Raw genomic sequence first — 23,969 nt, forward strand, 5'->3', positions numbered from 1 at the left:
GACGGTTAGGCCGCTTGATGAGGGACCGTTATGCACACAGACGGATATACAGAGGGGCAGGATGGAGTGATCTGTCTGGGTAGTCAAACACCAGTAGGTACCGTTCATTTGGACCAGCTCGATGTTCATTTGTTTTTCTATGACAACCACATCAAGCCTAGGCAGATTCGTCATGATGTTAAATGGGCAGGTACATAAAATTTCCTTATCAAAGTGGGTACAACAATCCCTGGGTATAGGGAGGCTCCCACACCTTCAGAATAAGCAATGCCTTCTATTCTATCTATATGCCCTTGCTTTGGTACAGGCAGGGAGGTTACCATTCTGATCTGATCTGAGTGAGGAATCCTCAGAGGGACCAAAAACAAATGGTTGTACTATGCCCTGTCCAGGTGGGCCTTTGGGTCCTCATGGATTCTCTCTTTCCCTACTCCAATGGGTAGGCACAGGGGAGATTGGGGACTCACCACCATAAGAACTAAGTGGTAGTGGCTAAAGCTTACCTTATTCTTCAATACTGGCCTTCTAATTTCTTTATTTTACTTCCAATCCAATTAGCTTCTGGTCCAAACATCAGGTTAGGTCTACAGAGCTGGACAGATCCTTCAAACTATTTAGGATCAATTGATTAGCTTGGCTGGTGTGTAGGCCTTTACGGGCACTGGATATTACTGCATTTACAAGTCTGGATTCTCATACAATTTCTGGGCTATGACATAAGTGTTGCTGATAGGGTTACCAGGCTCAAACCAATCTGCGATGGTATCTGCTAAGCCTTGTCATTGCCTAATCAGGCATTTGCCAATTTGATTAACCAGTCTAGCACACAGCTGGTCTGTACCAGTGTGGAACATCATCAAGGTAAGGATCAGTGACAGTTGTCCTGGTTCTGGAACAGGGGCCTGTTCAGGGCATGGTGCACAACTGGGAGGCTCCATTTTGTCCTTAAAGTCCTGGTTGATGATATCCAAATGAGGGCAAGTTAGCAATGGCCATTAAAACAAAACTAGTCTGGTGGGAAGGAGCTAGTACTGTCTCCCATCCTTCTGTTCACGTAATGTACTCCTTGCTTCCTTCCAGTTCTTTTTGTTCACCTGTGGAGACATTGTTAACATTCTCCTAGCCTAAACAATTTTCTATTCACAACATTTGCAATACGTATTACAATTAAGACACACAAGACAAACTTGGACAGAACACAAACACATGTCATGACACAGAACCATGGCATTTTGTTGTTGTTTTTCTTCAACTGGCGCCAGCGCTTTCTGATGATCTGAAAGACAAGAAAACATTTCTCCCCCCCATCGGGGTGGCCTATTATAACTTAAAATACTGCCTAAGATCTGCAAGGGGAACAGGTTACAGCTAGTTCCTTACCATTTTCATGTGCGAGTGAGCTGCAACTTTCTGAGAACAAGAGCGCTTCATCGGTACTCGTGACCTTCCACTCCCTTGAATTACCTTAGAGTTGCTAGCCCTCCCCAACAGTGGCATGGTTCAGTTTCCCTCTTGTATTGCAGACCGGGCTCTTTTTTTTCCTCTTATGATCTGTCTTGATCCTGCTAAATTACTTTTCTTAATTACACAGATTTGTCTAGCATTAATTTGGTAAGGAGAGTGGGCTTTCTAATTAGCCCCCACACTTCCTAATTCTTTTCAGTATATGATTTTCATAACATCCAAGCTGCAGCAGTTGAGTTATGCTGCTGGCTCTGGGGTGAATCACTTGCTCATGTTCTGTAAGGAGATTTATGTTGCAGAATGTGTCTCCTTGTTAGGGCAGATTTAGTTTTTAGTGATTACATCTTCACGTTCAATTTCTACTGGTTGACATTTGGGTGGCTTTTAAGTTACCTTCCCCCACGCCCTCAAGCCAATTATAACGGCGTGTGAGGGAAAGGTTTTAACTGTTTGTTATGTTTTTTCCTCTGGATGGCCCCCACTCATATGTTGTGAAACATCTTTGGGTTGCCTGCGTTTCTAGCCGTAGAGGCTGTCGTTATCTATTTGCTAAGAAGGGCTTGAGAATTTCCTGAAGTTGCTTGGATTCGATCCTTGCTCAAAGCCCGCATTCCCTTTTCAATCTCATAGCTTAGGAAGGTGCATATTTGGGCCTTCTCTTGTGAAACTTTATATCCCTTCTTCCCTAGGGCATTCAACAGGGGCTCCGTTGCCCTTTTTCCCTTTTGCATATCAGGACTGGTAATCAACAAATCATCAATATACTGGAGGAGAGCTACCTCAGGGTGCTGCCCCCTCCAGTCTTCTAAGTCTTTTTGCAATGTCGTCCCAAAAATATGGGGGGATGACACAAAACCCTGGGGCAACACAGTCCACAACAGCTGGGTTTTGTGATGGGTGTCCGGGTCTTCCCATTCAAAAGCAAATAATTTCCAACTATTTTTGTGTAAAGGTATAGAAAAGAAAGCATCTTTCAAGTCTAATACCGTAAACACTGTTGTGTCTGCTGGAATTTGTGTTAAGATAGTGTGTGGGTTGGGGACCATAGGCTGGTCTACAAGAACTTTCTTATTTATTGCCCGTAAGTCTTGCACGAGTCTATGAGACGCTATCCGGTTTTGGCATCCCTAAAATAGGGGTGTTGAAGGGAGAGGAACTTTCTACTACCTAGCCATATCTTTTGAATTGTTCGATTAATGGCTTTAAGCCTATCCAGGTGGCTCTTTTTTCTCTCAGGGGATATGGCTTTACACCCACAGAGCCTTCTCCTTCAATGAGAGGAATTCTTACTGGAGTCACAAACTTTGCTCGGGCAGGGGTCTCATCTGCCCATACACATGGATTGACTCCTTCTAAGACCTCAGTCCCTTTTGTCTCTAACAGCATCTCAGCTGCACAGAGAGCCATCTGGTAATTTGAGCCCTGTTTCACCGGCAGCTGCACTACATTCTGATCACTACGGAAGAAAATTTCAGCTTGCAGCTTAATTAGCATATCTCGCCCTAGCAGGGCAACTGGGCATGCAGATGAAACAACAAAGGCATGCTCTAACATAATTTTTTTCTAATCTTCGTGAGGAGGGGTCTACATACGGGTAGCCTGCTTCTCTTTCCCTCAATTCCTTCTATCGTCACATGCTTTCCACTTTCTTTAGCTGAAGGGGGTTTTATGGGGATCATAGAGAACGTGGCTCCAATATCCACCAGAGCCTCATAGTCCCTGCCACCCACCCTTATTTTTACCATGGGATCCTTTCGAGCTTTAGCTCGTAGGGTGGTGGCCTTAGATTCCCGTCCCCTTCAACTAGATTCTTCTCCGGAGGATTCTGCCCGCATCTGGCGGTTCTCCGGTTGTCTTTTCTTCCCCTTTGCCTTCAATTTTTGGGCAGTCTCTCTTCCAATGTCCTTTTTCCCCATCAGTGCACACATTCATCAACTGCTACCCGTCCCTTTCCTTTCTGAGGGGGCCCCTTATGGTCCGGCCTCTGGTTGCTGGAGAGTGCTGCAGCCAGCACTGCCATCTGCTTCTGCGCTCTCTTATCTTCCCTCCTCTATTACTTCTCTAAGGGGGTACTGATGGTATGATGATCCCGGATCTGATGGGCCTTTTCGCAAGAAGTATTTTTTTTGCCCGAATTGAGTAGTCCACCCTGTTGGCTCAGCCCCCCTCACTTCAGCCTCTGCAGGGGGGGCTGAAGTGAATCCAGGACCAGCAGGAGTCTGATAAGGGGGGGTAACTTTTCAGATGTAAGTTCACTTATGATTTCAGAGTTACTGTTTCCTCCTGAAGTGGCAGGAGAGGAACAATTCTCATTCTCTCTAATAGGGCTAGACCCTCCTGAAGAAGAAGGGGTTTTCCTCTTCTTTCCATAGGACTCAAATTCCTCATCACTAGAGGGAGCCAGTATTTCAGGGCTTTTACCTCTCAAGGTCTTTGCCTTTGCAGCCATGACCTTACACACACCCATACTACATTTTAATATCCATTTTGGTCGATCCTGGACGTGGAATAACCAACAATCAATATATGGGAAGTGATCCCACTGTCCATCCCGCGTCACAACGCTACGTGTTAGGGATACCAGGTTTACATCAAAGGAGCCCGTATCTGGCCATCCGACACCAAAAGTAGGCCACTCAAGTTGACAAAATTTAATTAACTCATCTTTTGCCATTTTTACTCTATAGTCACTTTTAAAATTACTAAAATTCTGTAACATGCATCCCCAATGGGGTTGCGGAGTTTTCTATCCGGGAACTTCCCGAACCCATATCTATCTATTTATATATATTGCGCGCACACACACACAGTCAACAAGCTTTTATCGCGGCTCCGTGTGTCGATGGAATGACACCACACCAGCTTTTAGCGTCCGAACTCAGAGAGGGTCCAGCGCTTGGCTGCCTCACTAGAGACACCGGTGTGCCCTTGTGGAGCCGTGACACTTAAGACGGGCCTATTAGACAGCAACAAATATAGACAAACAGGGGGCTTGGAGACTCGCTGGGTCACGAGGTTCGGCTGACCCCCCTTGCAATCAAGAAATCCTGGTCATCGGGTTTCCCCTTGCAGGATTCTTGGGGCGGCTGGAGTCAGCTTAAGTCTCAGACCTGGTCAGCGACAGTCATGCTTACACACAAACCTGTGGTTTCACAATTTAGGTTTCCAACAAATCATTTAAAACAAAGAACAAGAGTACTCCTACTAAAAACAAAAGCAATCCACTGGAGTTTTCCTAACTCCTCCTAACTTCCCCACGCAACCCACGGGTTCATGGTGTTCCTTCTGGGGCTTACAGAGGTTTCTACCATTTTGGGAGCGACCCAATTCCACAATATTGTGTTCTTTCCAATGTTCAGACCTATGTGCTGAACGCAACGCCCCCGGGGGACAAACAAATACTCAGACCTATATGCTGAGTGCAAACTTACAGATCAATATCTGCTAGAACACAGGAATAGGTATACTCACTCCGTCTATACCCCGGCGCCTTCCTCTTTTCTTCGGACCTGACAGCCTCGTGTGACTCATTCAATAGAGACTCCTTTAACTTTCCGGATGTCCCGACTCACGCTTTCGGTGCCGTGACGGACTCAAACAGTCCGGTGCGCACTTCATGGTCACCTACGGCGAATCTTGTCGTCCGACTCCGGAGTAGTCCAAGGGAGGTCTCATCTGGGGTGCCAATTTGTTGCATAAATTGCAAGGTTTCGTCCCCTTGGAGGCTAGTCTGATTTACCCCAAGAAGAGAGTCACACTTTCAGGCTGGGTCCAACTCAAGTTTATTGGTTGCAACCACGGTACGGCTAAGGAACTCAATGTTCAAATCAGAGCCGACCCCCAACATCTCATATGCAGGGGTTTTTATAGGGTTAACATCCTTCCTGGTTTAGGTGCCTTAACATGATAGGTTACTTCATTTTTGACGTTTAGCATTCCTATAGGTCAGGTTAATTTTCCAAACGAGGTTAAATACAGTGCCTACTTGCTGACTTTGCGGTTACAGCTGTATTACATTCATTCACTCTTGCTGAACAATGGGCAAGCCATACTTCCCTTTTCCCTTTCCTGCTTGAGCCGGTCACAAGTTTAAAGGATGTGGAATCTATCCATATCTCTACTTAACAGAAGACTGGTTTCACCTCCCCTCGTCTCCTTATTATAAGTTATTACCTGTGACAGGCCTTGACCTTTGTCATGTCTTACTCCTATACAAATAGCAAATATATCTAAGCATTAGCAATGTATGTATATTGTACGTGCCCCTCATAGGGGAATCAATGGCTCCGGGGGATTTGACTTCCCTTTTACACATCAGGTCCATTCTTGCACAAAAAGTAGCTGTGTAGACTGGGGCTCTTCCTGCCTCCTGCTTCCCCCGACTCCAGTTTGGCCCTGGGCCTCTTCACTTTACGAGCTTGCTGTTGGGCCCCTGGTGTATGGGCAGCATTCAGGACTCTGAATCCTGCAATCTGAGTCCAAATTTCATTAGGACTTTCATTGTCTGGTTTCTGCAAAACCCTCCCATTCCATGTGCTTTAGCTTCCTTGCCCTCAGGCTGGTGAGAAGATAATTTTGTGCCTCCTGCTGGGTGTCTAATGCTCACTGGTGCTTGGAGTCTTGTCTGGCTGGCTCAGCAGGCGGCTGAGATGTGCTGGGGCCATAGAACCTACCAGCCTGGCTGGAGATGCAGGGGGCTGAGTTTGTGTTTCTCGCAGATGTTCTCACATCTGTTCCCAGCAGCTGCCAGGCTCTGTCTAGTGCTCCCTGGTGCTAAAGGGAGAGAGTCTCAGGACTGGGCCTCAGAGAATGTGGGTTCCCTGCTTCTGAGAGAGGAAAAGAAACCTGTTCTACTCCCTGCGCTGGCTCTAGGCTGAGGGAAATCAACTCAACACACCTTGGTTGTGGAGCTATTGCCTTGGGCATAGGAATTGTCTGAGAGAGCGAGCAGCACAAGTGAGAGGCTAAACCAAGGTTCACTCAAGTGGTTTGTTTTTTTGTGGCTCTGCCCCATCTGCTCCCCTAGAGACACTGGAACAAAAAAGACACATGAGAAGAACCCAACATTCTTTCCTTGTGCTCTAGCTCAGATTTCACTTTCTGCACGTGAAGTACCTGTGACAACCTCTGTACTGCTGGGTTATTCTGATCCTCTTCTACGATGCCGTCCACTTGGGGTAGCATGTCCCCTAATACTTGTAGAAGGACCGGTCTGGACAAACCAACATTTCTCAGCCCCCTTTTAATAGCTCAGCTGGGAGTGTGGAAAGGTGTAGTGTGTGCTTGGTTAAGTCATTGTTAGGCTGCTGCTTTGACTCTGGTTTGAAGAAGAGCCTTTTCCCTAGAGCCCACACTTAGCACAAGCTGGTTGCCTTGAGTCCATGTTTTCACAGCCTTGCACTCAATTGACAATAAGATTCTGGGTACCAGTTGCCAATCACGTTTCTTGGGCTGCACAGGCCTTGAGACCCTGGAAGGCTGAGGGAAATAGGGAATGGCTGCACTTTGTAATTTAAAGATGTTATCTGCAACCATAAATTCGAACAGTTTTGGAGACACTTTTCTTTTTTCAGAAGAGGCTTTTCCGACATTTGGCCCATCTACACGGGCCCAAATGTGGGGAAAACCTTCTCTTTCGGAAGAGCCCTTATTCCTAATAAAATGAGGAATACAGGCCTTCTGAAAAAACATGCCCATTTTTTTGGAAAGTGATCCAAAAAAGGGGACCGATTCCCTGGATGCGGCAGAGTTTTTCCGGGATACAAGAGGTATCCTGGAAAAACTCAGTAATATAAACCTAGCTAAGTAGGGCACCATGGCTCATCTGGCTAAAACACCTTCCTCATATATGGGAAATCCTGGATTCAACTCCCCTTGATGCCTTGTTGTAGTCTTTGCTCACATTTTCCTATGTCCTTCTGGAACACAGAAGAGGCCTCCCCTGATCACCCATGAAACTGCTGGTTCAGGAAAAGGCTGAGTGGAGAGGAACATTGGGAAGAAGGAAACCACAAGGCTGGAACTGGTGCAGAGGTTGCTGTGACTGGCACTAGCAAGGCAGGGCTCTGACTCCCACTCTGAACCCCTGGGTACCACAAACTGGCCACTGAGTCCTGCTCCATGGTCGTCCCAGTGCTCTGGGAGCAAGCGATGTGCCTGTAACTCCCTGCCTCCCCCCGCCCAAGAGGTGGTGCCCAATAGAACAGGCCCTGTAAGAAATGTGTCACTTTCACCCCTGGGAGCAGCTCAGCCATGCAAAGGGGCTGCCTGGGGCAGGACATTAGCCCTGGAGGGCAGGGGTGGGTGTGGCAGTGACATCACAAGGATCTTTTGCAGCCCCTCAGCTTATTGGCTAATGGAGGTTGGGAGGTGATGACCTCACAGAGAGTCCATGACAATGGCCAGGTGGGACAGGCTGCAGGGCAGGGGCCATCTCAGAGACCCCCCATGGCTTTGCTGCAGGGAGTCTCCTTGAGAGTTGCCCTTGTGGCCTTTTTGGAGCCTTCTACTTTCCCAGGACTAACTGACCTAGAAGACAGACATTGCTGTGGAGAAGGGAAGAGCCTCTAAGAAGGCCCCTGGTAACGTAGCAGGGGAGTTAGCTGAAGTGGTAGAGCACTTTATTTGCATGCAAGAGAGAGTGGGATCAATACCCACATTCTCCAATAAGAGGGAAAATCCCTATTTTTCTTTTTATTGTCAGAGCCAGCCAGGGGGCTAAGTGCCTCCAGTAGCCCCCCCACACTTTTTACTTGCTTTCCCCAAAATCCAGCCATGTTGGGGCAGAGAACTGCTGGACACCAGCACTCCTGGGCCAGGCAGTGGCAGGAGCACTGGAGACAGGTTGCAGGTGGGGCAGAATTAGCTCCACTGGAAAAGTGCTGCCTTTGTGAATGAAAGGTAGCAGGATTCCCTCCCATCTTCTTCCACCGGCTCGCTGGTGCTGAGGGGTCAGTTCCTTTCCTGCTGCCTCAACTCTTATTCCCACAATGCCCCTTACACCATGGCACCTACAGCTGGCACCTGTGGCTCTCAGCTCTCAGGCTGGCCTCTGTTCTCCTGGCTTCCCTCCATCCCCTTCATCGCTCAGGACTCTCTCTCCTGCCCCAGCTCTGCTGCTTTCAGGGCAAATCCCTTGTTAGGACCAGTCACAATCTGGGGTCAGTGAGGGTCTGTCCCATCTGACATGTGTGTTACGCAAAAGCTTCTTGTTCCCTGCCCTGTTCCCAACACTGGCTACAGGTAGCTTTTTCCATGGGGGGTGTAGTTCAGTGGTAGAGTGTTTGATTATGCATCAAGTGGTCCATGGTTCAAAGCCAAGTACCCCTTTTGCGAAAATTCCTTCTAGTGGCAATATTTTCCTTTCCAGTTCCATCACACTCTGGCTGTACATTACTTGACGTTTTTGACATTAATAAGAATCCTTAATGCAGAGCTACTCAACTTTGGAAGCTCCGGGGGCCACAATGAATGGCATTTCACCAGGATGGACAGGGCAGGTGTCCCTAGCTGGTGTATTCCAGAAGCTGGGAATGGGCGATGGGAGGGATCATGTAATAATTGTCTGTGCTGAGGATTCCCTTGGGAGAATGAAATTGGCTGCTGTCCTGAAACAGGATCCTGGGCTAGTTGGACAACTGGCATGGCCCAGTCTGGTTGCTTTGATGTTCTGTTAGGCTGTTCTTGTCCCCTCTGGGCAAGGGAGAATAGACCCTCCCCTCCGCCCCCTGCATCCTGAAGTGGACAGAAAATGGCCTGTGAAAGGCTAGTGTATGTGAACAAAGTAGGTTGCTTCAGGTGTTCCTGGTGGTCTAGTGTTTAGGATCCAGCACTTTCACTGCTGTGGTCTATGTTCAATTCCCAGTCAGGGAAACCAGCCTGAAGTTTCACAGGACCACTTCCTGGTCATTTTCCTCACCTCATTACCACATGTTACAGTAGCTGTGACCCAAGAGGTTACTTCAGGCTCCTTCCCACCTCTCCCTCACTGCTAAGACAGCACTTGCCATTCTCAGAAGGGGCAGAGCTAGGTGACTCTAACTGCCCCTCTCCTCTCCTGCATGGGCAGTGCTACAGGAAGCCCTGTGGCACACACAGCACTAGCCTGGTGGGGAAAGCACTGGGGGCTGGCAGTGGATGGAGTCGTGGTTCGCATGGCAGCCAGACAAGCAGTTAGGCTGGGTTTGTGGATGTTTGTGGATGTTGTGGTTTACTGCTGCCCTGTCTCTGTTCTCTGACTCGCCCCTTTCCCGTCCTGCCCTGCTCTGACTTCTGCCTGGCTGCCTCCCGCACAGGCGGAGCTCAGGGGCCGGGCTGGTGACCTGCTCTACCGACACCTCCATCACTCAGGGCATGCCAGGGAGCTGAGCGATTGTGCCCTTGAGTGGCATTCTCAGCCAGCCAATCAGCTTTGTGAGGAGGATCATGGAGGCAGGGCAAAGAGCTCTCGTTAGGCCAGCAAGGAAGCAGCCAAGGCCCCACCCCCAGAGAGCCAGCTAGAGACCATGTGGAGGGAGCCGCTGCCTCTCCCCTGTGTAGCAGGCACTTTCCCAGGGGGCAACTCTGCCCCTTGGGGCCTGTCTCCACTGCTTCTGTCACTGCCAGGCAATGGGAGGCTGAGTCCCAGCAGCTTCCTCCCCCAGCATGTCTGGCCTTTGGGGAGACAAAGTAGGAAGAGGGAGGGGCTATTGGACACATTTAGCCCCCTGGCTGGCTCTACCTGTGAGAAGAAAAACAGGGACTGTTCCCATTAATGGAGAATGTGGGTATTGATCCCACTGATTCTTGCATGCTAAAGAAGCGCTCTACCACTTGAGCTAATTCCCCTACTCTAGCTACAGGGCCCCTCTTGGAAGCTCTTACCTTCTCCACGGGGACATCTGTCTTCTAGTTCAGCTAGTGGAGGGAAAGGAGAAGGCTCCAACGAGGCTTCTCCTCACACTCATTCTCTCTCTGGCCTCAAGGGCAGATCTCCAGCAGCAGACTCCCTGCAGCAAAGCCATGGGGGGCTCTGAGACTCCTTGCAGCAAAGTCTCTGAGTTTTCCGCTGCCCTGCAGCTTGTCCCACCTGGCCACTGTCATGGACTCTCTGTGAGGTCATCACCTCCCAGCCTCCTTTAGCCAATAAGCTGAGGGGCTGCAAAAGGCCCTTGTGATGTCACTGCCACACCCACCCCTGCCCTCCAGGGCTAATGTCCTGCCCAGGCAGCCCCTTTGCCTGGCTGAGCTGCTCCCAGGGGTGAAAGTGACATATTTCTTACAGGGACTGTTTTATTGGGCACCACCCCTTGGGCCAGGGGGGAGGTTCAAGGCAGGAAGTTGGGGGAGGGGTTGTGATAGGACAGTACCTGTAAGAAATTAAAGTGTGGATTGGAGTGTGGGAGGCTCAAGGCAGGGATTTGGGTAGCATGTGAGAGTGGTGAGGGCATCAGGGCAGAGGTGAGGATGTGCAAGGGTACAGAAGTTAGAACACAGGATTAGTGATGTGGGGGGAGGTGCTTGGGGCTGGGATTGAGTGTTGAGGGGATCAATGGGACTAGAATCCTGCTCTGAGCTCCCTGAGGCCCTTTAACACACAAGGGCTTTCTCTACAGTGCACTGAGGCAAGGAACCCCTGAGCCAGTGACATGAAATATCCGTAGTGTGGACGCTCCGCTGCTGCTATTTCAAACACACTCCTCCCCAGAGCCACTAAAAATCACTTCCTGGGGCTCCAAATCTACACTGAGTACGTCCCCATTAGATCGCTGGCAGAGGGGCCACTGACAATCAAGAGAACTGACGGGTTTTCTGATGGCGGCAAACCTCTTTCTCTGAGGAAGAAGCCATTTTTCTAAAGAAGCGTTTTCGGGGAAAGGCAAATGTGGACACAGAAGGGGGAGTACTTTGCAAAGAAGAGGCCTTTGGGAAATAGCACAGGTGCCCTGGTGGCCACTCCAGCCACAGTAATCACAACTGAAATTCAAGACAGCGCCCATCAATGTGGACATTATCATTCCAAAAAGCAGCTCAGTTTTTCAATGCACGTTTGCTGTGTAGACGTTCTCTTTCAAAATAAGCATTTCCAGAAGATCTCCTCCAGAGGCCATATGTTTGCTCCACCCCCATTTTTACTGGCTTGCTTATTTGTGAGCACACAGCCCCCTCACACAGAGACTCATGGGCCCTGGTGACCAGCCCTCTGTGTCTTTCCTTGTTCCCAGACTCAAGGGGTGGCCTGTTCTGTGGGAGCAGATGCTAAAGTGACTCTCGTGCAATTTGAACCTACAACCTTTACTAGACTAGCCTGGCACCCACTGAGCACTGCAGCGTAGAAATCCAACGGGCTTTTCCTTCTGCCAAAGAACCCCACCTGCTAGGTGAGCCCACATCTCCTTTCTGTGACTGACGGGGAAGGGGTTACAAGTCCCTTAGCCTCCTGGCTGGCTCTGCCTGTGAAAAAAGGAAGATGCCCTGAAGAATGAGGATACCGATCCCACATGCAAAGTGAGCACTGCCCTGCAATTAGACATTCATTATAGGCCACCCATCTCCCTCCAGAGTCCACAGCATCCCTGCAGCTGCCTCTGGCTCTCCTCTGAAAGGGCCACTAGCGACTCCCTTTGCTGTGGGCTGGTTCCTTCAGCCACTTAGCGTTTGGTGCTAATAGCATTAAGTTGTTGGGCTCAATCCCCTTGGTGAGTTGGTGTTTCTAAGTCTTAAGTGGTCTGATCTTCAGTCTAATGCTCTCCCAAATGAGCTGCTTTGGCTGCAACAAGCAGGCCTCTCTGGAAGAGATGGAGGGGGAGGGGGCTAATCAGATTAAGATGATTTGTCAGTTCCAAGCTGTGGCTGAAAACCCTGACATGACGATCAACCACAAGAATAACTGGAGGTTAGCAAAGAGATCGCTGCTACATGTTCTAAAGACAGGGATTGAACCAGGCATTTTCAGACCTTCAGTCTAACGCTCTCCTAACCGAGCTACTTTGACGGCAGCCAGCAGACCTTAGTGGCCTGTGATTCTCTGTCTGGGATGTTTGGCAGCCAGGCTGCATGTCGTCATACACTGCCCAGGAAGGCGAGACAGGCATGGGACAGGCATATTCTTCTCAGAGTTTGGGTACCATGTTGCCCTAGAAAGGCTTGTGGCCAAAACACAGGCCTCGTTGTGAGCAGGATTTGAATCTGCGCAGGGAAACGCTATTGGATTGCAAGTCTAACACCTTAACCACTCAGCCATCACAGCTCTAAGTAACAACAGGCCAGGGAAACTGGTAAATAATCTCAGTGCCCAGGCCTGACGTCACCTGACCCGCAGAATTCACACAGCAAACCATTTCAATGGTCATGCAGAGGAGTCCTGGGTGCTCTGGTCTGAGGCTGCCTTAGAGGTGAGTTGAAGGGGAAACCTCACAAAGGAGATTCCAGGCAGCCAGGCCATGGGGGTCTCTGAGATTGTCCCTGTCCCGCCTGGCTGCTGCCAAGGTTGCTCTGTGAGGTCACTGCCTCCCAGCCAATGAGCTGAGGTCATGTAAAAGTTCCTTGTGATGTCACTGATGCCTAACATGCTTATGACCTGCCTCTGGCCCGCATGAGCTGCTCCCTCTGCCCCGTCACTCAGGGCTGGTTCTGGGGCTCAAGCAGGGAACATCAGAGGCTGCTCAGGGGGCCACATTGCTAGGCCAGGGACCCTCCTGTGAGGCTGTGAGTGTTGCTGTCCCTGCTGTACAGACATGGCCATAGAGCCTCAGGAGACTGCAGCAGTGGGAGACACTTCCCTGGTTTCGGGAGGGAGACGAGATATCAAGGCCCATGACTTGGAGCCAGCTGCCAAGTCAAAAGCTGATTTTCAGAGGGGTGTGATCAGCTCTTCCTGTGTATCTGGCTTCTTCAAAGGGGCTTCATTAGGAGCTAAATGTTGAAGAAGGGACATTTAGAAGGGTGAATTTCATTCCCTGGAAGCCTTTTCTGTGTGCCGCAGTGGCCTAATGCACAAGGCACTGGCCTCCTAAGCCAGGGATGGTGGGTTCAAGTCCCACATGGGGTGACTGTATCCTTTCATTGACAAGGATTTTGCATTTCTCTGAAATAGTTGGCAAGGACGCTCTGCAGCTACTGTCTCCTTCTCTGCAGAAGCTGTCCAGGCCCCTCACTAGCTAATGCTGGTGTTAGGTGCAGATCTGGTTGCTAAAACCCCAGGTATTCAAAGTCAGAATGAAGGGGCACATTTTACTCTAGAAGGCCCAGGAGTGACAGCCAGAGGGAGGTGGCTATAGCAGAGCAGGGTCTGGCTGGAGACAAAGAGGAGTCTGAGGATGAGAAGGCCCATGAGAGGTAGAGACTCCAGAGCAGTGGGGTGGGGAGGGGGCTAGTTATTTGGTCTGGCAAAAGGACAGAAAATCCCCAGGCCCTGAGCATGGTGCGGGCGAGGCCCATGGGGCAGTTTGCCTGGTAGGGTTCGGGGCGTGGAGAAGCTCTGAAGCTCTGTGAGTGGATAAGGTCCCTGGCTGAGCTGCACCACCAGCCTTGTGTACGACTCAAACTGTCCCTTGTCCCCTTTTGTGTGTCTGTTGCACTTCCAGCTTCTTTCCTCAGGCACGTCCAACCGGCAAAGACCCCCCCAGGGATCTTGTATCTTCCTTTGTGCAGCTCAGCCGCAGACACAGCCAGGGCTGGAAGGAAATTGCTGCACTTTGGGAGTCAATGGTGTTGTCTGGGACCACAGAGCAGTTTCACCGAACAGCTTGAGGGGGGCACCATGGCTTAGCTTGCTTCTTCTAAACAGAAGAGCCTGGGTTCAACTCCCAGTGGTGCCTTGCTGCTTCCTTTGCTCACATTTTCCCAGGTCCTTCTGGGACACAGAAGAGGCCTCCCCTGGCCATTCATGGAACATCAGACTTTGGGCTAAGCTCTAGAGCAGCCAAGGGAGAGGTGGGGAAGTGACTTCTGGATACTCTTTGTAGCCCAGGGATGCGGAACAAGAGCCGTCCTTGTGTTTTTTGCCGTAAAGTGTTGTTTCTGGGTCCTTTGCCTAAGATCGAGCACGTCTGCCTTCTGGAGAGCCATGTCTCAGGCACAACCCCCAGAGACCTCTTCAGGGACACATCACAGGACCAAGCACGGGGCAGAAACACTGGGCACTGTCAGTGTCTGGGCCAGAGATAAAGACCCTCTTGGAGCTGTGATCCGAGGGGGAGTCTCTGCAGGCCCGGCAGTCCAGGTGGACGAATGCAGACATTTATAAACATAAAAACATAAAAACGGCCGTACTGGGTCAGACCAAAGATCCGTCTAGCCCAGTGTCCTGTCTGCCGACAATGGCCAGCACCAGGTGCCCCGGAGGGGGTGGACCAATGACAACGATCAAGTGATTTGTCTCCTGACATCCGTCTCCAGCCTCTGACAAACAGAGGCCAGGGGCACCATTTTATCCCCTGGCTACTAGCCTTTTATGGACCTAACCTCCATGAACTTATCTAACATATGGCCCAGTGGCTGATGGCCTTGCAGAGAAAGGCCACCTCCCCCCTCCTGCATCCTAGACCAAGTCAGACCCAAGGTCAACGAATTGCGGGAGGGGTGTGTGAGGACCCGTGAGGGCAGGTCCCGCTCTGGGGAAGCACCGCAGCACTGTGCATACTGTGAGGAACTGGACCGAATCCCGGGGTGTGGGGAGCCCCTGTCTCCAGGGATAGTTGTGGAATCTGGGATAGAGACACCTGGGAAGCAGCGGCTGCAGCTTCAGGATGACAACGCTGATGACCTGCAGCTCCAGGGGATGCAGGAGGACTCCCAAACGGCTTCAGGCAGCGGGGAGGGAACATCAGGTGAGTACTGGGAGGTTGCAACACCCGGGACATGTGGACACTTGCAGTCTCCTTCAGGAGAGGGATGCAAATGGAGACATTCAAAATTGTAACTGAAACCGGGATTTAAATATCCCGCGCTCTATTTGCATAATCGTGTCCGGGTGCTGTTTCAAAATACTTTATTATGAAATAAAAAACAACGTTTAGATGCAGTTATTTGGGGAGAAAACCCTTCTTCCGAAATAACCCTTAAACTCTCCCCTCTGGTCTGGACCTAACAGCAGTGTCAGCGTTTGCTAGTCGGGGCTCTGGACAGCACCTGCACAGAGGGAGATGGCAACTGCGGGACGCCCTGGCCAACTGTCCCAATGTCTCCCAGCAGAAAAGAAAACAAAAGAGGCCAATGCAAACAGCCCCTGGCAGCGAGGGAGTCAGCACGTCGGTGGGTGGGGCAGGACGCTGGGGGCAAAGCTGGGCTCTAACTCGCTGGGCGACCTTGGCCCATTCAGTAAACCTCTCCCTCCCTCCATGGCCCTGTCTGTACAGCAGGGACAGCAACACTCACAGGCCCCACAGGAGGGGGCTGGTTTAATGCTTCACCCCAGGGCCCAGCAATGAGCGCCCAAGCTTGCCCTGTTCTGGAGCCATTTTTGCCGTGTGAATTCTGTGGGGCGGGTGAGGTCAGGCCTGGGCACTGGGATTATTTACCACTGTCCCTGATCCTGGGACACTGCTGACTTCACAGCTGTGATGGCCAAGTGGTTAAGGTGTTGGACTAGTAATCCAATAGGATGTCCCTGCGCAGGTTCAAATCCTGCTCACAGCGAGGCCTGTGTTTTGGCCACGCCCTAACCAGGGCAACAAACTGCACAACCCCTGAGCCACTCTCCCTGTCCCCAGTCAATCCCTTTCTGCGCCTTCCCAGAGAGACATAGAGCATGGTGCCTCCTTATGGGTCCCTGAGCTCTAGGGAAACGCTCAGCTCCTGCAGCCTCTGCCCCTTGCCCAGCACCCCATGGCTCAGCCCTACCGCTGGGGACTGCCCTGCTCCAGTGTGTGATAGGAGTTGAGTGAGAGGATGGAGCGTCTGGGCCTGCCCCCAAAGGTCCATCCATGAAGGGCAGAAATGCTGGGGATATGATGTGGGTCACTCCTCCCGAGGCACACAGCCCCCCCCCCCCACCCTGTGTTGGGAGCAAAGGGTCTAGAGAAGTATTGGGGGGGGGGGGGTCTTGTTCCCTGCTCTTGCTCTGCCTTGGGCAAAGAATTAGTAACAGAATATTTGTCCAAGTTTATGTACAGAAAAAAACTGACAAGCATCTTTCTGTGGGGTGGTGGCTATCGTGGTTATCGTGTTTGCTTAATGTGCAAAAGGCTCCTGGTTCAAAGCCAAGCAGAAAGCGGGAACAGGGGGTTCTGCTCCTATTTGTGGCTCCCCAGGTAAACACAGCCCCTGCTGCTTGGGATAAGCCCAACTCCCAGGCTGAGTAAAGGAAGGAACAACAGCAGCCATGTACTAGAAAGGAAGGGGCCAGTGTGTGTGAGTGCATGGCCCAGACAGACAGCCCCAGGGTGCAAGGACATCTCTAGTGGCCCTGAGGGGGGGAGGCATAGGTGCTAGCAACATGCTCATGTGGTGCCATGTTCCAGCACTGCCAACAGGGAGTGTTTTTTGTGGTGTCACCCGATTCCCCCCAACTGTAGCCCATGTACCTGCCCTGTGGCAGGATAGAGACCCAGGGCCAAGAGAAAGCAGGAAGAGCCCCAGGATGCAGCTCATCTCCCCTTTTCTCCTGCAGTGCAGGTTGTGATAACAGCTCTAAGCAAAACCATCAACTTGAAATAATTAGCCCCTATGGGAGCATGCCAAAGCCTGGAATTGAACCAGGGACCTTTAGATCTTCAGTCTAACGCTCTCCCCACTGAGCTACTTTGGCTGTGATAAGAGCCCTGTGTGGCCTGTAATTCTCTGTCCAGGATGTTTTGCCGCATGTCGTCATGCCCTGCCCAGGAAGGCCAGACTGGCCTTTCCGCAGCGCCCCTCCCCCCCAGCCCAGAGCCAAGGTTCCCTCTAAGCCAGGCCTGGGCAATACAGGCCAGCGGGCTGGATCCAGCCCATGAAGCCACCCAACATGGCAGGAAGGAGCCTCAGGCAGATTCCCTGCTCGCCCTGCCCCCACGCACAGCTGAGAGAAGGGGCTGCTGGGCCCTTTGTGTCTCTCAGCTGTAGAGGAAAAGGCTTCATGCCTGGTCCCTGCTCCCAGCTTGTTTGTGGCCAATGGGAGCTGCCTGCTTGAAGCCCTGGCCAGTCCCCACAAGCTCTTATTCACCCAGGCGTGTGACCTGTGCCCCCTGCGCAGGGAAGGGGCTGCCTGAGAAATGTGCTTGGCTGCTGGGAGTGTCTCCCAGCCAGAGCCTGCCTCTGGCACCCCAGCCCCTCCCTTCCCTCAGCCCACTGGCCCTCCCTGTGATGGAAAAGGGCAAAGACTTGGCAGATTTCATTAATACAGATGAGGCTGGTTTCCCTGACTGGGAATTGAACCCAGGCCTCAGCAGTGAAAGTGCTGAATCCTAACCACTAGACCATCAGGGACACATGAACATAGGTCTCTCCTTAACTACACTAGCCTTTCACAGGCCACTCTCTGTCCCCTTCAGGACACGGGTCCATTTTCCATTGGCCAGGGGGGACAAGAACAGAAACCAAACAGAACATCAGAACAGCCAGACTGGGCCATGCCAGTTGCCCAACTAGCCCAGGATTCTGTCTCACAACAGCAGCCAATTCCATTGCCCAGTGGGAATCCTCACGTTTGCCTAACATGCAAAAGGTCCCTGGTTCAAAGCCAGGCAGAAACACTGGGGCTACGTCTACACTGGCCCCTTTTCCGGAAGGGGCATGTAAATTTCACCAGTCGTCGTAGGGAAATCCGCAGGGGATTTAAATATCCCCCACGGCATTTAAATAAAAATGTCCGCCGCTTTTTTCCGGCTTTTAAAAAAGCCGGAAAAGAGCGTCTACACTGGCCCCGATCCTCCGGAAAAAGTGCCCTTTTCCGGAGGGTCTTATTCCTACTTTGAAGCCGGAAAAAAGTCTTCTCTTATTGCCGTGCCCAGGTAACTGCAGCTGCTGCTGACCAGCCTGTTGATGAGCCCAATGCTCATGTGACGGGGGGGGGGGGGGGGGGGGTAACGTCAGCTGATAATGCCCCTGGGTGCCAACCTGGGGAAGCCAGATAAATTAGGCCGGGCAGCTGCTTGTGCCTTGGCCTCCCTTGCCCTGGGAGGCTGGTGTATTGGGCTGGCTCTGCCTGCTGCCTCCCTTGTGTGACTTGTCCAGTGCAACAGGCCAAATGTCAGAAAAGCCTCTTCCCCTCCCCCCCCCAAAAAAAAGCAGAAGAAAAAGCTGCACAAATTGGGTTTTGAAATTTGCGTAGCTTTTCCCAGAAGAGCAGTGTAGGGCAGACACAGCCTGAGTGTTGCTCAGCACTGGGAGGAGACAGGGAGGGATAAAACGATCTTATGGCACCTGAAGCCTTTCAGAACAACTCCCAGCCCCAAGTGCAAGAACCAGCCCTTCCCTCCATCCTCACTGGGGTCTGCTGGGAACTGTCTGGACTCAAGCCCACCCCAGTTTCACCCTAAGGATTGCCTGTTCTGTAAAAGCTGCGCCCTGGAAATGAGAAAGCAGCTAAAGTGACACTCATGGGACTTGAACCCACAAACTTTGAATGTCTAGCTGGGCTCACATGAATCACTGCAGCTTAAAATAGTGATAGAAAAGTAGCCATGTTAGTCTAGGGTAGCTGAAACAAAATACAGAAAATAACCAGTTTCTTGCCATTTTAAATCAGAAAAGACATTATCTCAATGACTTAATTACCTGCATCCTGCTTCAAAAGCCTTTTAAAACTGCACTTTCAAAGGAATCCTCTGAACTGTTATTCATGCTAAAATTTGACACTTTACAGCGGGGTCCTAACAAAGACTCTAGTTATCTTACCCATTACAAAGATAGCTTCCCCAATTATAACCTCTAATATCATTAGCTCACAAATATTTACCTTCTCCCCCGCTCCCTGCAGCAAAGCCATGGGGGCGCTCTGAGATGGCCCCTGCCCTGCAGCCTGTCCCACCTGGCCACTGTCATGGACTCTCTGTGAGGTCATCACCTCCCAACCTCCTTTAGCCAATAAGCTGAGGGGCTGCAAAAGGCCCTTGTGATGTCACTGCCACACCCACCCGTGCCCGCCAGGGCTAATGTCCTGCCCCAGGCAGCCCCTTTGCATGGCTGAGCTGCTCCCAGGGGTGAAAGTGACACATTTCTTACAGGGAGTCCTGGGAGATGAAGCAGCTGGAGGGAGCCAGGAGAGCAGAGGCCAGTCTGAGAGCTGAGAGGTGCCCACTGCACTTTCCCACCCCAGGTCCCATGGTGTAAGGGGCAGCACTCAGGACTCTGAATCTTGCCATCTGAGTTCAAATATCAGTGGGACCTGCTGGGGCTCAGCTGGTTGTTACAAGGTTTAGAGGCTTCAGCTTCTATTCCCTGAGGTTCAAAGAAGAGAGTTTTGTTCCTCTTGCTGGGTGTCTGAGGCCACTGGAGCTCCATCTCCAGATGGAGCAGGCAGGTGGGAAAGGCCTGATGCCATCACAGCTGCAGGGCAGGTCACCTGAGCTCAGCCCGTGCTGGAGGCAGCCAGACAGTGTTAGCGGGTCAGAGGGGGGATTGGGGGAAGGGTCCTGAGTCCTGGCTCCCAGCCACACACCTTGTGTGACCAATGGCCCCTGCACAAAGTGCATTGTGGGAATAAGAGTTGGGGCAGCAGGAAAGGGGCCGGCCCCTCAGTACCAGGGCGCAGGCAGGAGATGATGGGAGTGAATCCTGCTACCTCTGCCATGGCTTGGCCCAGGAGGGCTGGGGTCTAGCAGCTTTTCAGCCCAGCTTTGTGGGAGGCCAAGTAGGAAGGAGCCTCTGGAGGCTGAGGGGGGAAATCTCGCTCCCCTGGGGTACAGAGCCCCCAGAAGGGTCCGAGGCCGGAGGTCAAATCAGTGAGGCAGGAGAGAAACCTAGAAGAGAAAACTTTATGATGCGTGCATGCAGGCTGTCACTTCCAAGAGTGAAGCAGCAGCCCTGACAGACAGATTCAGGGATCCTATATACAGAATGCTTAGACAGTTCAGTTGTTGATTGTTCTTCTTTAACATATCAAAGTCTCAGCAGAAGTACTCTGAGACTTCTGTTCACCCCAGGAGTGCTAGAAGTAAGTTTTTACAGTACACAAAGCCACATGAGAACTTGAGTGGAGGAGTCTACAAGGCAAACTGTGACAAAGATAAGGGTTTACATGGCAAATTGTGACAGACTAGGAGTATCCATGAACTTGAGATAGGGTTAGAGTTAATTTGATTTCTCTCTGTTACAGGGAGAGAGGCCTGGAAAACTTTTAACCCTTACAGCAGTTTTCTTTCAGAGAGTTTTGATTTCTGCACAGTCCCCCCCTTTGACACAATTGGAGTTATTTGATTTTCCCCACAAGGCTCATAGCCCCCTAGCCTGCTGTGTCTGTGGAAAGGGGGGAAGAGGACACATACCTCTCACTGGGGAACAGGGCGCATGGATCCCACTCGTTCCTGCAGAAAATGAAAGAGGCTGAGCATTTTGCAGAGAACAGGCCAGAGCCCTTCTCCTGTCCCTGGAGAGATGGAAATGGGGCCGTTCCTTATGGGGAAAGAAGTGGGTGTGTCGGGAGTGGGGTTCGAGTTCAAACCAGACTGTGACTAGCCAGCCCGTCTCTGGGCACCCAGGGGCTACATCTACACTGCAGGCTTCTTGCTCAAGAATGGCCGTTCTTGTGCAAAAACTTGAGGAGCATCTACACTGCACGCGCGTTCTTTCACAAGTAAATATATGGCAAAATGAAGGAAAAGGACTTCTTGTGCAAAAGTTATTCCTCTCCCCATGAGGAATAAACTCTCTTGTGGAAGAGCTCTTGCACAAGAAGGTAGTATGAATGGGGAAGAGTGTTTTTTTTATGCAAGAAACCCCCTTGGCTAAAATGGCCATCAGAGCTTTCTTGCACGAGAGAGCGTGCACACTGCCACGGACATTCTTGCGCAAAAGCACATGGCAGTGTGGACGTGCTCTTGCACAAGACATTTTGTTCAAGAACTCTTTCACAAAACAGTTCTTGTGTTAGAAGCCTGCAGGGTAGATGTAGCCAAGGGGTGTTTGGGTTTGTTACGAGCACTGAGCTTTGTACAACAGCCCAGGGAACATTGTGAAAAGCCAAAACCTTCCAGCCCTGGGTGTCCCCAGCCAGCCTGCGAGTGGCACAAAGGTTCCTGGCAGTGACGGCTTTGGGTAATTGGTAACAAACCCGAACTGCTCAGATGAGGTAGCCGAGTGGTTAAGGCGATGGACTGTTAATCCGTTGTGCTCTGCATGCATGGGTTCGAATCCCATTCTCATCGGGTGTTTGCAGCCCTTCCTCTTGCTTCTCCCAGATCTCTCTTCAGTTCAGTGCCAGCCCCTCCTGTACCCCTGCCTGCCCCAGCCCCTCCCACTGCAGCCTGGGGAAAGGGGAAATCTCCACAGAAACACTCCCACCTGGGACCCTCAATCCCTTCTGCCCTCAAGGGGAAACCTCACAAAGGAGATTCCAGGCAGCCAGGCCAGGGGGGTCTCTGAGATGCCCCAGCCCTGCAGCCTGTCCCACCTGGCTGTTGCTATGGCCCCTCTGTGAGGTCACAGCCTCCCAACCAATGAGCTGAGGTGCTGCACAAGGCCCTTGCGATGTCACTGCTGCCTTGCAGGCTCATGTCCTGGCCCTGGCCAGCCCCTTGGCATGTGTGAGCTGCTCCCCCTCCCCCCGTCACTCAGGGCTGGTTCTGGGGCTCACGCAGGGAACATCAGAGGCTGCTCAGGGTGCCACATGCCCCCAAGGTCGCTTTTTAAATGTCAGGGCAAGCCAGGATCTATCCCGTCCCTTCTGCAAGACCCCACCCCTTTGCTGAGCCCCTGCCCTCCCCAAACCTTTCCATGGACTCTTGGTTACTAATGGACACTTGCCACTAATGACACAATCACACCCCAGCCATTTTGCTAGGGCTGCAGCTGGGGAGAACAGGTCCTGATGAAATGCTTCCCAGGATACTCAAAGAGCTGATTGAGGAGGTATCTGAGCCTTTAGCTATGATTTTTGAAAAATCATGGCAGACAGGGGAGATTCCAGAAGACTGGAAAAGGGCAAATATTGTGCCCATCTATAAAAAGGGGAATAAGAACAACCCAGGAAACTACAGACCGGTCAGTTTAACGTCTGTCCCAGGGAAGATAATGGAGCAGGTAATTAAGGAAATCATATGCAAACACTTGGAAGGTAATAAAGTGATAGGGAATAGCCAGCATGGGTTTGTGAAGATATTGGGATAGAGAGTACGCTTATTAAGTTTGCAGATGATACCAAACTGGGTGGGATTGCAACTTCTTTGGAGGATAGGGACATAATTCAAAATGACCTTAGCAAGTTAGAGAAATGGTCAGAGGTAAACAGGATGAGGTTTAATAAAGAGAAATGCAAAGTGCTCCACTTAGGAAGGAACAATCAGTTCCATACATACAAGATGGGAAGCGACTGTCTAGGAAGGAGCATGGCGGAAAGAGATCTAGGGGTCATAGTGGACCACAAGTTGAATATGAGTCAACAGTGTGATGCTGTAGCAAAAAAAGCAAATATGATTCTAGGTTGTATCAACAGGTGTGTTGTAAGCAAAACTCGTGAAGTCATTCTGCCGCTCTACTCTGCACTAGTTAGGCCTCAGCTGGAGTACTGTGTCCAGTTCTGGGCACCACATTTCAAGAAAGATGTGGAGAAATTGGAAAGGGTACAGAGAAGAGCGACAAGAATGATTAAAGGTTTAGAGATCATGACCTATGAAGCCAGGCTTCATGAACTGGGCTTGTTTAGTTTGGAAAAAAGAAGATTAAGGGGGGACATGATAGAGGTTTTCAAATATCTAAAAGGATGTCACAAGAAGGAAGGAGAAAATTTGTTCCTCTTGGTTTCTGAGGACAGGACAAGGAGTAATGGGCTTAAAGTGCAGCAGGGGAGGTTTAGAGTGGACATTAGGAAAAAATTCCTAACTGTCAGGGTGGTCAAATATTGGAATAAATTGCCAAGGGAGGTGGTGGAATCTCCCTCTCTGGAGATATTTAAGAACAGGTTAGATAGACATCTGTCAGGGATGGTGTAGACGGCTCTTGGTCCTGCCTTGAGGGCGGGGGGCTGGACTCGATGACCTCTCGAGGTCCCTTCCAGTCCTATTATTCTATTATTCTATGATTTAAATCATTAAATGATTAAGCATTTGAACCGTCTCATGTTTGTTGATCAAACATAAATAAAGGAAAACATTGCGGCCAGCACACAAGGCTTCAGTGTCGCTTTATTTATGGCAGGGGAGGGGAACCTTTTCTGGGTCAGGGGCCACTGACCCACATAAAAATCAGGGGCCACAAAAGTGAGACACAAAGAAACTCCTCCAAAGGCCCCCAGCCCTATGTGATGTGGCCCCCAACTCAGTCACGTCCCTCCTCTGGTGTTCCAGCCCCATGGCGTGAGGGGAAGGGACAGGCAGGACTGAGGTTCACATTTACTTTTTCTGGGGCAGCAGAACGAGTGGATTTTGTGAACCTGCTTAGTCTATTGGCTTTCT

General features: G+C 50.9%; 5 non-coding genes across 5 annotated transcripts; 2 read left to right on the plus strand and 3 right to left on the minus strand.

Moving 5' to 3' along the window:
* Positions 1 to 12,609: 12,609 nt before the first annotated feature.
* Positions 12,610 to 12,691, minus strand: TRNAA-UGC (transfer RNA alanine (anticodon UGC)). The gene has a single exon. It is a non-coding gene; the product is annotated as a tRNA-Ala (tRNA).
* Positions 12,692 to 15,998: 3,307 nt separating this feature from the next.
* On the plus strand, positions 15,999 to 16,080 carry TRNAT-AGU (transfer RNA threonine (anticodon AGU)). The gene has a single exon. It is a non-coding gene; the product is annotated as a tRNA-Thr (tRNA).
* Positions 16,081 to 17,118: 1,038 nt separating this feature from the next.
* Positions 17,119 to 17,191, minus strand: TRNAF-GAA (transfer RNA phenylalanine (anticodon GAA)). The gene has a single exon. It is a non-coding gene; the product is annotated as a tRNA-Phe (tRNA).
* Positions 17,192 to 17,775: 584 nt separating this feature from the next.
* On the minus strand, positions 17,776 to 17,847 carry TRNAE-UUC (transfer RNA glutamic acid (anticodon UUC)). Its single transcript has one exon. It is a non-coding gene; the product is annotated as a tRNA-Glu (tRNA).
* Positions 17,848 to 21,643: 3,796 nt separating this feature from the next.
* Positions 21,644 to 21,725, plus strand: TRNAN-GUU (transfer RNA asparagine (anticodon GUU)). The gene has a single exon. It is a non-coding gene; the product is annotated as a tRNA-Asn (tRNA).
* Positions 21,726 to 23,969: the final 2,244 nt, after the last annotated feature.

This window comes from Pelodiscus sinensis, chromosome 26, assembly GCF_049634645.1.
Source record: "Pelodiscus sinensis isolate JC-2024 chromosome 26, ASM4963464v1, whole genome shotgun sequence".
NCBI lineage: Eukaryota > Metazoa > Chordata > Testudines > Trionychidae > Pelodiscus > Pelodiscus sinensis.